This window comes from Neofelis nebulosa, chromosome 2 (assembly GCF_028018385.1).
Source record: "Neofelis nebulosa isolate mNeoNeb1 chromosome 2, mNeoNeb1.pri, whole genome shotgun sequence".
NCBI lineage: Eukaryota > Metazoa > Chordata > Mammalia > Carnivora > Felidae > Neofelis > Neofelis nebulosa.
Genome location: NC_080783.1, coordinates 205,205,430 through 205,217,741, shown reverse-complemented (window position 1 = coordinate 205,217,741; position 12,312 = coordinate 205,205,430). Strand labels below are relative to the sequence as shown.

General features: G+C 44.3%; 1 protein-coding gene across 8 annotated transcripts in view; it reads right to left on the bottom strand.

The window, feature by feature from the left end:
• Positions 1 to 12,312, bottom strand: part of LUZP1 (leucine zipper protein 1) — a 104,262-nt gene that overhangs the window by 87,902 nt on the left and 4,048 nt on the right. For 4 of the 8 annotated variants that reach the window (XM_058718683.1, XM_058718680.1, XM_058718689.1 and 1 more), the window contains exon 1: positions 8,558 to 8,677. The exons of 3 other annotated variants lie outside the window; for them this stretch is intronic. The gene's annotated coding sequence lies outside the window, so the exon portion shown is untranslated. Of the gene's footprint in view, positions 1 to 8,557; positions 8,678 to 12,312 lie in introns of those variants that run through there. One more of the 8 variants, XM_058718690.1, reaches the window with a different exon arrangement.

Here is a 12,312-nt window from a genome sequence, read left to right as displayed (position 1 = left end):
GGAGACACAGAATCCGAAGCAGGCTCCAGGCTCTGAGCTGTCAGCACAGAGCCTGACGTGGGGCTCAAACTCACAAATGGCAAGATCAGGACCTGAGCCAAGGTCAGATGCTTAACAGACTGAGCCATCCAGGCGCCCCAAAAATTCTTGAGTGTTTTCTTGTCTGCCCAGTATATAAAGAGCTTATCTGACTTTAGACTAAATCACATTAATTTTAAAAATAATGAAAAGAGGAAATTTTTCTTCTTTTCTTTGGGTAAACAAAAATGTAAAACTGAAACGACTAATAGTTACTGTGTACCAGGCATTATGACCTAAATGCTTCTGTACATTAAATTACTTAATCCTCACAACCACTCTCCCCATTATAAAGATGGGGAAAAATGAGGCTTTCTGAGGCTGCAGAACTGGAACCATGTAGCTTTAAATAATCTCAAAAGGTAAAGCACTATCTAATCAAAATGGTCAAGGAATGAAACTAAGACACAAATAGATAACAATTGTCAAAGAATCAGAATACAACAAACCACACTTAATAAAAGTTTACTTGACTAAAAGTGAATGATTCAGAAACATACTCTAAGATCTCGTGATGCCTAGAAGCCAATGTTACAACCAATTCTGCTGTGAATTTCTAAGAGATTGGGTTGTGTACATGCTACCTTTCTAATCCACTCTGAAAGTCACTTCTTATAATGAATTCCCATAGTTTATCACTTGTCTCCTCGCATTTCAAAAGAAAACTTTTAGTTAATGAAGTCCAGTGGTGCTCTAAAGTATGGATAAATGTAAATGCACTTTAATTATACTTCTTATTTTGACCTAGTTGGAGTAAAAAGGGTAAAAAGCAAATAGACTGGTTTTATAAAACATTTATAAAGTAAGTTAGAGACAAAAATAACAGTAAGAAGACTCTGAACAAAATTACTCCAACATCTCTCAGAAATTTAAGTACCTCTGGGGGCGCCTGGGTGGCGCAGTCGGCTAAGCATCCGACTTCAGCTCAGGTCACGATCTCGCAGTCCGTGAGTTCGAGCCCCGCGTCGGGCTCTGGGGCTGATGGCTCAGAGCCTGGAGCCTGCTTCTGATTCTGTGTCTCCCTCTCTCTCTGCCCCTCCCCTGTTCATGCTCTGTCTCTCTCTACCTCAAAAAATAAATAAATGTTAAAAAAAAATTTTTTTTTTAAGAAATTTAAGTACCTCTGCTCCAATGTTTCCATAAAAACAACTACTAAATTACCCCACAATCTTCTGATATAATTCCACCAGAAAAGTCAAAATGGGGCACCTGGCTGGTTCAGTCAGTAGAGCATGCAACTCTTGATCCCTGGATCATGAGTTCAAGCCCCATGCTGGGTGCAGAGTTTACTTAAATTAAAAAAAAAAAAAAAAAGTCAAGGGCACCTGGGTGGTTCAGTCAGTTAAGTGTCAGACTCTTGGTTTTGGCTCAGGTCATGATCTCACAGTTCGTGGGTTGGAGCCCCTCGTTGGGCTCCATGCTAGCAGTACAGAGCCTGCTTGGGATTCTCTCCCTTCCTTATTTGCAAGAGTGCAGGCTCTAGCTCTCTAAGTGAATAAATAAACTTTAAAAAAAAAATTCAAAATAATCATTAAAATACATATTAGGCACCTCTTTAAAATATTTTACATTTGGGGCGCCTGGGAGGCTCAGTTGGTCAGCATTTGACTTCGGCTCAGGTCATGATCTCACAGTCCGTGGGTTCGAGCCCCGCATCAGGCTCTATGCTGACAGCTCAGAGCCTGGAGCCTGCTTCAGATTCTGCATCTCCTTCTCTCTCTGACCCTCCTCCACTCACACTGTCTCTCTCTCTCAAAAAAGTAAATAAACATTAAAAAAATTTTTTTTTAATTTACATTTATCACCCAATTGTACCACATGTATATTAAGTTAAATCATCCCAGTTACTACTAATTTAAATTTGCATTTAAATTGGTTTAAAGTAAGTATATACAATATTAGTACATATATTCTTCTGCCTTTAATACAAAAGGAAGAAGGACTACTGAGACAGTTTAGTGGCCCAAGTCAGAGAAGGTAGTTTTAAACAGAGTTAATTGGATTGGAATTTTCATTGTTGACATCAAAATAAAATGTTATTCAACAAAATAGTTCAAGTGAGGTACTACCTCATATCTCATTTCAGTTAATAACTCCAATCTGAGAGCATTACACAAGCACTGATTAAGCATCTTTCCAAGAAGGAACGGTGCATAGTTACTTCTTTGCTAGTCACAGATTCCAAAGGAGTATGTGCTTTGTGGCAACAGGACTGGACTCCTGTACTTTCACACCCTAATAATTGTTATAACTCCTGAAGCAGTTGGGGCACTCCCAACCTCTGGATTAGAGAAAACACTATGCTAAATTCTAATAAAAGGAGTCCACATAAATAAGCCTGAAAAATTAAAATTGCTACCTGTACATAAGCATCATTATGATCAATCATCAAAAAGTCTACTGAGGGCCTACTATGTGCATAGCTCAGTGAAAGGAACTAAGGGGAGTACTGGCTAAAACAACTTAGCTTCTGATGAAGAAGCTGTGATCCAATTAGGTAAAGATACAACTAGTGAAATTAACTAAGAACATAAAAGGTATTGGCATTACAAGTGGCAAGATTTTTTTTTTTGGGGGGGGGGGGAAGCTTTTGACCCACCAAGGTAGATAAGATACATGCCAGTATACCTTTCCAAGAACACGAGGGTTATCAGCAACAAATGTCAAAATGTTGAGAAGATTTACTTTTGCAAAGTAAATTTATGAAGTCAGCATAGACTTCATAGAGGGGAATTGAGCTGAGCCTTGAAGGATGGAAAAGTTTAAATAGTTAAACAGCATAAGAAAAGAAAAGGACAAATGATAATGGAACAAAGGTGCTGAATGGGAATGTGATCATTAAATATTTATTAAATACCTACTATATGTCAGTCACTGTTTCAGGTACTAGGTATACACTAATGAACAAAACAGATGAGTTCCCTGCTCTTGTGAAGTCTCGTGAGGAAGGCGGATAACAATTATGCAAGCAGATATATATCATTATAAATTATGATAGGTGCTGTGAAGGGAGGCAACAGATGCTAGTAACAGGGAATAACGGAAAAGGACTAGCAAAATAAGAAGATGAGGGAAAGTATTTCTGATACATCTGCTGAGGCTTGAGGAAGGCAGCCAGGCAAAGAACAGGGAAAAAGAGTGTTCAAGGAAGAGAAAGCCATATGTACAAAGGCCCTGTGGTAGCAAAGAGCTTATCAAGGATACATAAGAAGCTGATATGATTGAAGACTGGCAGAAGGTGAAGCTGGAATAGTAGGCAGGGGCCAGATTATACAAGACATCATATGCGAAGATAAAGAGTTTGAATCTGATTTTTATTCCAAGCCCTAAAAAACTTTTAAAAGTTTTTGCTACTCACAAACATATTGTTGAATAAAAGGAACCAGACTCAAAACAGTATGCACTGTATGAGTCCAGTTTACAAAAGTACAAAACAGGCAAAACTAATATACACTGTTAGAAGTCACCCAGGGAGGTGAAAGGGAGGCAGAAACTGGAAAGGAACTCAGCAGGGACTTCTGGGTACCAGTTCTTGACCTAGGTGCCAGTTACATAGATACATTCAGTTTGTGGAAAAAAAAAAAAAAAAAAATGATCAAATTGTACATGTGTATTTTTCTAAACATATATATTATATATCTTATATATAACTTAAATAACAAGATATGATTTTTAAAATTTTTAATGCAAGTTTTTAATAATGTTTTAAAAATATTACTCTGTTCAGATAAAATGGGAATAGAGGAGCACACCCAAATATGTTATGATTGACAGATTAACCTGATGGAAACTCTTAGATTCATATAAAATAGGGAAAGGGGTAAGTCAAATAGCCAGAGAATACAAAGTACCATGTTCATAAAGAATAAACACAGGACTTGGGAAGGGAGTTAAGCAATAAAAAATGAGCTATAAATAGGGGCGCCTGGGTGGCTCAGTCGGTTGAGAGACCGACTTCAGCTCAGGTCATCATCTTGCAATCTGTGAGTGAGCCCCGTGTCGGGCTCTGTGCTGACAGCTCAGAGCCTGGAGCCTGCTTCGGATTCTGTCTCCCTCTCTCTGACCCTCCCCCACTCATGCTCTGTCTCTCTCTCTGTCAAAAATAAACATTAAAAAAAAATGAGCTATAAATGCCTTAGAATGAAAGGAAGAATCTCTAGAAATTAAGAAAGGAATAGCTAAAGACAGCAATGCCTAAAAGATTAACAATGCTTGTTATCTTTTGGCTTATATTTTAATATGGTTATTTCCAAGCTCTTCCCTTGACCCCTCAACCCTAATACACAAAGAGTATAATGAAAATGATCCCAAACTTGAGCAACCATTCACATATGAGCTCAAATGAATGGCCTCCACCCCTTACTATCTCTGGCAGTAACTGCTCTGAGCTCAGCTTCCTCACGTAAGAAGAGGATAATAACTACCAATAGAGTTATTACTTTCTCCCTATCACCACCCAAAATATTGAGCTGTAAACTGGTATTTTAATTATTATTTCCTAATGATATACTGAGAGCCCATGGTTGCTGAGTTTCCATTCTCAAGACTGACAAGTGGAAAAGAAGGATTATAGAACAGTCAACGTGTAGAAACAGAATGGATAAGGAGAAACCAGGGGTAAGATAAAATGGGGTTGCTTCTAGAAGCCTGGTAACAGAGGTGTTAAACCTTTTCTAAGACAGACTTGAGCTACAGCTCAAGACAGACTGGGAGTGGTCCAGTGACCTGAGAAATTATGAGAAGGAAAAAATAATTTTATGTCTTCCCAAAAAGACACAATTTCTACCTGATGTATTCCTTTTGCGGAATAGTAGCTAAAAGAAGTTAGACACAAACACTAAGGATATTCTGTCATAGGTGGAAGGGCAAGGCCTTCAATTATTTTATAGCATCCCCACCCTTAAGAATTACTTGAACTATAATGTGTAAAGCACTTCTTAAGTAGAGCCAAAGATGTTAAGTTTTATATTTCAGGTGGTAGCATTTCAAAAAGAAAACAAAAATAAAAGTTCTACTCCTTAATCAATCTTTGGGTAATTTTCCCCCCACAACATATATCCCATTGTCCTAAAATGAAACCTGATTCCTCATGAATTTCTTTCCCCTGATATAACCAGGGTTCCTATCTCTACCAGTCTTTCTCTTCTCATACACCTCAGCAATAAATAACTATGATGTCCCTGTTTCCTACAAAGTTGGCACACTGACTCTCTAGTACTCACTCTGATCTCATCAGTTTGAATCAGAACACAGAAACTTCACAGCATTCCCAAGGATCACTCTGCTAACCAATATCTTAAAAACAACATGCAGTTTAAACAATGATGGCAGTCATAGTGATTACACAATTGGATACATTTGTCAAAGCTCATCAAACTGTACACTTAAAACTGATGAATTTCACTGTATGTAAGTTAGACCTTGACAAAGCTGATTTTTCTTTTTTATTTTAGAGAATGAGAGCACGAGCAGGGGAGAGGGACAAAGGAGAAAGAGAATCTTAAGCAGGATCCAGACTCAGAGCAGAGCCTGGAGTGGGGCTCGATCCCACAAACCTGGGATCATGACCTGAGCCTAAATCAAGAGTCAGACGCTCAACCAACTAAACCACCCAGGCACCCCAATAAAGCTGATTCTTAAAAAATGAATGCATGTACATCTTCAGCAAATATTTACTGAGCATCTATTATGTGCATCAAAGTTTCGACCACATCTTTCAGCTTGACTATCTGGGTCCTACCTGTTAAGTAATATGCTTTACTCACCAGCTGACACTGTCCCAAAAAGTCATGTTACATGAAAGAAAAATGGTTCAGTTTCAGACCATGAATGTTACCCTAACAGTCACGCCTCTATAGTGGAAGGACCATTAGCTACCCATCATCTTCCATTACATAAACCATATCTAGGATCACACTGGCACTCTGTATTTCAATACAAATGCTTCCTTCGTTTAAAAAAAAAAAAAAGATTAAGTACCTACCATATGGAGAACACACAACTAGCACAGCCTTATGTGTTTGTCTTTCTACCAAAAAACAAAAACATCTCAAAAGCATACAGACAACATTGCTGGAAGAAAAGAAGGTAACACTATTGGGGAACAGACTTAACGGACTTGAGTCTACAGTCCAAGGTGACCCAGTGGCTCAGTCAAAGGCCTAGAAACTAATGCACTATGCATGACGGAGAGAACCATGGAACTCAGAAACAGACTTGGGTTTGCATTCCAGCTCTGCTTCTTACCAGCTGTATTTGTAAACTGAGGAAAGTCACTTTACCTTCTGACCCTCAGTTTGCCCATCTGTGAACCAGGGATGCCAACTAGCACCTCGCAGCATTGTTGTGAAGACTATATGAGAGATATGCCACCTAGCACAATTCCTGGGCACAGAGTAAGCAACTCAACAATATCATTGGTTCCCTTTCTTGCTCTTAAGTTACTTAAGAGTAAGAAAATACCTGTGAATCAAGGTAATCCACAATCCCCGTTAGTAATCACAGAACAGAGAACCCGTATTTGCTGCCTTGTTCATACTCTAATCAACTCCTTCCCCGTCCCACTACTTCCAGTTTTTCAGACCTTAGTTACTATGTTTAGAAAAGTGATTTAATTTTAGAAACTTGGAAAATTCTTCTGAGTAAATCAAGCAAAACCTTCATCTGCCCCAAGGGGAATCCTGAGCAAAATAATTATTTCTGACAAAAGCATTTTCTATGGGAGTTATTTAATCTAGCCACACGAATGCCACCGAAGCTGCACACAAAGTGACAGAAAATAATCCGGAACATACTCCGAAGAGACATATCCTCCTAAAAACCCAAACGTCTCCCTCCCTAATCTGAGCTAATAAAATTACTAGGTGATCTGAATTCCCCCAACTCGGACACCAGCCCAGCGCCTGGGGCCGGAACTGCAGCAGTCTGTAAAATGCCCTGAACAAACCCCACCTCTCAAAATATCCCCAAAAGGCAGGGAGGTCCAGAGAGTGTTTTCTCCTCAACCGACAGATAAGGCACCAGGAGCTCAGAAGCGCAATTCTTTCCCCAAGGTCATTCAAGTCAGTGAAGGTGTGACGGCGAATCTGCAAGCAGTCTCCGGTTTTCCGGAGATTGCACTGCAGGGTTTTTTGAGTTTGTGTGTTGTGTTGTTTTTTTTTTTTTTTTTTTTTGGGGGGGGGGGGCGGTTGCCTATTCTCTTCCCTTCTCCCACCCTCAAGTGTGAGCACTGGTCTCGGCATTTCCGAAACAAGCCACAACAAGCTCTGCAGTGTTAGGAAAGGGGCTGACGCGAAGAAACAGATGCTCCAAAGCAAGATGGTCTTTCTCGGCTCACAGAGCCTCCTCCAAGGTTATTAAGAGAAACCGCAGGCACCTCTGAGAGCTCCAGCACCGGCTCCGAATCCCCAGCCCGGCCGCTCCGGGACGCCGGGTTCCCCGCAGGCAGCCTCCGCAGCCAGAGGCCACGGGCCCCAGAAACCGCACTTCATTCCTGCGCTTCGGGAAGCCATGGCTCCTTCCCGGCCCGGGCAGGGGCGGGGGTGCGCAGGGAGGCGGGCCGCGCGCGCTGCGGAAAGTTCACCGCGGCGGCGGGCGGGGGGCGGCCCCGGCCCGGCTCGCCCGCGTCCCCCTGCAGATTCCACCATTAATTAGTCCTAAGGACTGTCTACTGGCAACTTAAACAAAGCGAATGCCTTGAATTCCTTCCCGGCCCAGCGGTCTGGCTGCGAGGCCAGCATCGGCCGGGACGCGGGGCCGGCGCGGCGGGCCGACAGCTGCGGCGGCGGCGGCGGCGGCGGGACCCCTCCCCAGCCCGCCCGCGCCCCCCGCAGCCCGGTCCCGCAGCCCGGCCCGAGCGCTCCCAAACCGCCCTCCTCCTCCTCCTCCTCCTCCTCTTCGTTCTCCTCCTCCTCCTCCTCGGGAGCTCCCGGGCTCTTCCTGTAAGATCACTTCCTTCCTCCCCGGGTGCCCGCGGGCCCCGCGCAGCCCCCTCCCCGGCGGTCCCGACCCCCCGCCCTGCCCGCCGCCGCTCCCCGCCCCCACCGCGTCCCGCGCGCCCTCCCCCCCAAAAGCCCAAACTCGGCCCGAAACTCTCCTCCGCCGCCCGAAAATGCCCCCTCGGCTCTCTGCCCCAAACATTTCTCCTCAGATTCTCGCTCCCACCAGAAGTCTCTCAGAACCTTCCCTCCCCCTCCAAAAGGAAAATTTCCAACTCCAAAAAAATTCTCAAGGTCTCGCCCCAAAAGATGACCCCCTTCCGAGTCCTTTCTCCAAAATTCCGCTCAAACTGCCCCCCACCTCAACTCCACACCCCCCACAGCCCTCCCCGGGGTGCGCCCGCCGATTCTGCCCAGTCGCCCCCGGGTGCCCCGACCCCTCGCCGGGGCAGGCCGCCCCCTCCGGCCGCCCTCCGCCGCCCCCACCCGCCCGCCTCAGCCTCCCGCGCCGCGCGCCCGCCGCCTCCCCGCACACCCTTCACCTCAGGGACTCCGGCCCGCGCTCCCGCCCGCCGAGGGGTCCGGCGCTCAGCTCCCGGCGTCCGGCGCCTCCTCCGGCTCCCCGGGACTGACAATGAGGGGCGGGGCCATGTGGTGGCGTCAGCACCTTGTGGGCGGGGGCCGGTGGTTGTGGGCGGGGCTTCCGGCTAGTCCCGCCCCCTTCGTTCTTTTCCCTCTTCCCAGGACTTGGACTTTGCCAAGTTTTCATTGCGTGCCTAGCTAGGTGCCCAGGGCCTGTGCTAGATGCGATGGGAAATCGAAATGGAAGACAAGGCGTCCTGCTTTCAAGAGGGGCACTCCCCAGGGAGTTGTGAGGATTAAATGAGATAATCTATGTAAAGGTGGTTAACCCAGGGCCTGGTATGGAGTAATCACTCAACAAATACTATTTCTATTACTCAGCAAATGTGGAAAAGGCACTCAGCTTGGAGACATGGGTTCCAGTCCCCAGCTCTGCTATTAATTCATTGTGTGACCCTAGACAAGTCTTTGTCCATCTGTGTTCCTCACTTTTACCTTAAGATGGGAAGGAGTGATGACCAGATGATCTCAAAAGTCCCTCCAATAATTCTGTGACACATTTCCTGTGGAGCTACTATGTGCAAGGTACCTGGGGGCCCAGAGAAATAGGGAGGGGGACCTTTGAAGGGAGCCCAAAACCCACAGCCAACGTGGTACAGGACACAGACACAGGCACACTCTCCCCCACAGATGCCCTCCCACGTGCTGGCACAGGGCTGAATTCACAAGCCAGGACACAGATGCACTGAAGGCTGCTTCCTCTCTGACTGCAGCAGCATAGCTGGTCTCTTGAGACATCTCTTGTGTAAGCTTCTTATTGCCTACGGAATAAAGGCCAAAGCCCTGGCCTGGTCTGGTCTCTTCCTACCTTATACACACACACAGACATACACACACTGTAAAGTTTATCCAAACTTCCACTCGCACACCCACTGCTTTCCCACATCTGTCCCATTGCTCATGCTCTTCCCTTGCTGTCTCATCTCCACTTAGAGCTCCTCCTAGCTTCCCCCATCCAGAAGCCAACTCTCCCTGCCTGAATACCCGAATACCTGTGTATTGTGTTTAACTTTCATGTGGGCATGAACACATTTTAATTTGTATCCAATTGACCTTCTGTGTGTTCCTTAGCACTCCCTCACTTCCTTTAGGTCAGCAACCACACATGTTTGTTGGGGCCAGAAAACCCTGGGATTATATACCCACGTTCGGGCTCTCTTTGAGCCTCATTCTTCTCCTGTGTAAAATGGGGATATTAATATAGTCCTTGTTTGTTCTGAAATTACATAAAACACTGTGTGGAAAGCACCAGGCACAATGTTCCAGAAAGGATGTAGTTGTCATTCTTATGTTCATTATTATCATCAAAATTATTTCCAGCTCCAAACACCACAGAGCACCCCTAGTGATAATCATTTCATAGTGGTTAGACATCTGAGGTCCCGAGAGAGGAAGAGGCTCCCTAAAAGTGGCCCTACAGAGCATTGCCATTGGAACAAGAGCCCACACTCCAGTTTCTAGACCCCAGGGGGAATCTGTGGAGTCACATCTGATGCCCCCAAGGATCAGTCAGCACCCCTCCAAGTAGGGGACAGCTTCGAGTTGAGTTCTCTCTGCAAGTTATTTGCGGCAGAGCTGACCCATTTCTCCCTTATGCCTTTCTGCTCTCGGTTCCCTTACAAAAAGATAGATCTGTGTTCAACTGCCCTTGGAATCTCTGCAGTCCTGGACAAGAGCTGCAGCAAGGCACTGGGCGTTTCCAGAGTGCTGGCCTGTGGGAAAAGGGAAAGGACTTTGGGATTCTGATTAATTTCCTGAGCTGCAGACAGGCAAAAATGGCTGTCCTGAAATGCTGGGCTCGTTCTCAAGGGCCCCTAACAAATTGCAGCTTATTTTTAGAAGAGGAGATTCAAAAATGCCACTTCCATGAAAAGTAAGCATGGCCACAGGATTGCTGCAGGCAAAGAAAGGGCTTTTACTGAGTCCCTCCTATGTGGGGATGCTGATTCCAAGCATTGCAAACCATTGGCAGAGAGAACCCAGGACATACAGGGGAGGTTCTGAAGACAGAACTTTCTCCCCAAGACCCATGAGTCTATCAATCACTTGTTAGTTCATTCACAGCAAAAGTTTTGGCACAGAAAAGATCAGGATTCAAATCTTAGCTCCACCACTTACCAGTTGTGTGACCTTGGACTTTCAAGTCCCTCAGCCTCTCATCTGAAAAATGGAAATAATAATAGTACCTATCTCATATAGTGGCTGTGAGAATTAAATGCAATAACGTGCAAGAGCTTAGTTCTTAGGTGGTAGCACCTCATGCATATGCCACTATATGGTGGCTACTGTTAATATTTCAACATGTCCTCCCAGAAAGGTCTATCCTGTGTTGCCCTCTGGGTCAGAAGTAGGGCTAATGGATAGTCCTGACCTCAAGAATCTCAGTCTGTAAAAGGAATGGGGTAGATTTTTGGTTCTAGGTACTTTCGACTAAGTACCTATGCTGCAAGCAATTTCGCTGCAAACATTTTCACTGCAAACATTTTCACCATATAACCCATTGGACTTACGACAATTTTACCATAAAAGAGCAAAATAAATTGGTTGACAGTTTGATTTGATAGTTTGGTTTCATCAAACTGGTAGACCGTTTGGTTTCATTTCTCCATTGACTCGGTACTCCTCTATTTTTATATTATATAAATCCTAGCCATCATAACGGTCTGTGCTGTGGCACACAGTTTTGAACCCATATTTCCCAGAGAACTTTGGAGCATTAATCAATGGACATGTGACAATATTCCAAAACCAGACAACAGCATAGAAGACTTTCACAACGCAATAGAAAGCTCAGTTACAAATATGCATCCTATTATTTAGAGACTGACACCTCTCTTAATAAAGGAAGATATTTTAGTGAAAAAAGAAAAAGTCGCTCAGGTAGGGCACCTGGCTGGCTCAGTAGATACAGCATGTGACTCTTGATCTTGGCGATGTGAGTCTGAGCCCCACATTGCATGTAGTGACTACTTAAAAATAAATCTTGGGGCACCTGGGTGGCTCAGTCGGTTAAGCGTCCAACTTCGGCTCAGGTCATGATCTCACGGTCTGTGGTTTCGAGCCCTGCATTGGGCCCTGTGCTGATAGCTCAGAGCCTGGAGCCTGCTTCAGATTCTGTGTCTCCCTCTCTCTCTGCCCCTCCCCCACTCATATTTTTTCTCTCTCTCTCTCTCTCTCAAAAATAAACACTTAAAAAAATAATAAATAAATAAAATAAAATCTTTTTTAAAAAAGTCTGATGCCAAATAAGGAGAGGAATTAACAAACAAACAAACAAACAAACAAACAAAAAGTATGACACTATAAATGAAAAACTTTGAACACAAGTGCTTAGGTACAATCCACAAAATAAAAGCAGTTTTTGTGCAGTATTACAGTATTGCCATGAGTCCACATACATTTTAAATGTATTCAAATATTTTGTATTTCGCAATAAAAGCTTTTTAACTTTGTTTTTCATTTTTCATTTTTAAAAAATTTTTAAATGTTTATTCTTGAGGGAGAGAGAGAGAGAAAGAGAGAGATAGAGCATGAGCAAGGGAGGGGCAGAGCGAGAGAGAGGGACGCAGAATCCAGAGCAGGCTCCAGGCTCTGAGCAGTCAGCATAGAGCCCGATGCAGGACTCAAACTCACGAACCCTGAGATCATAACCTGA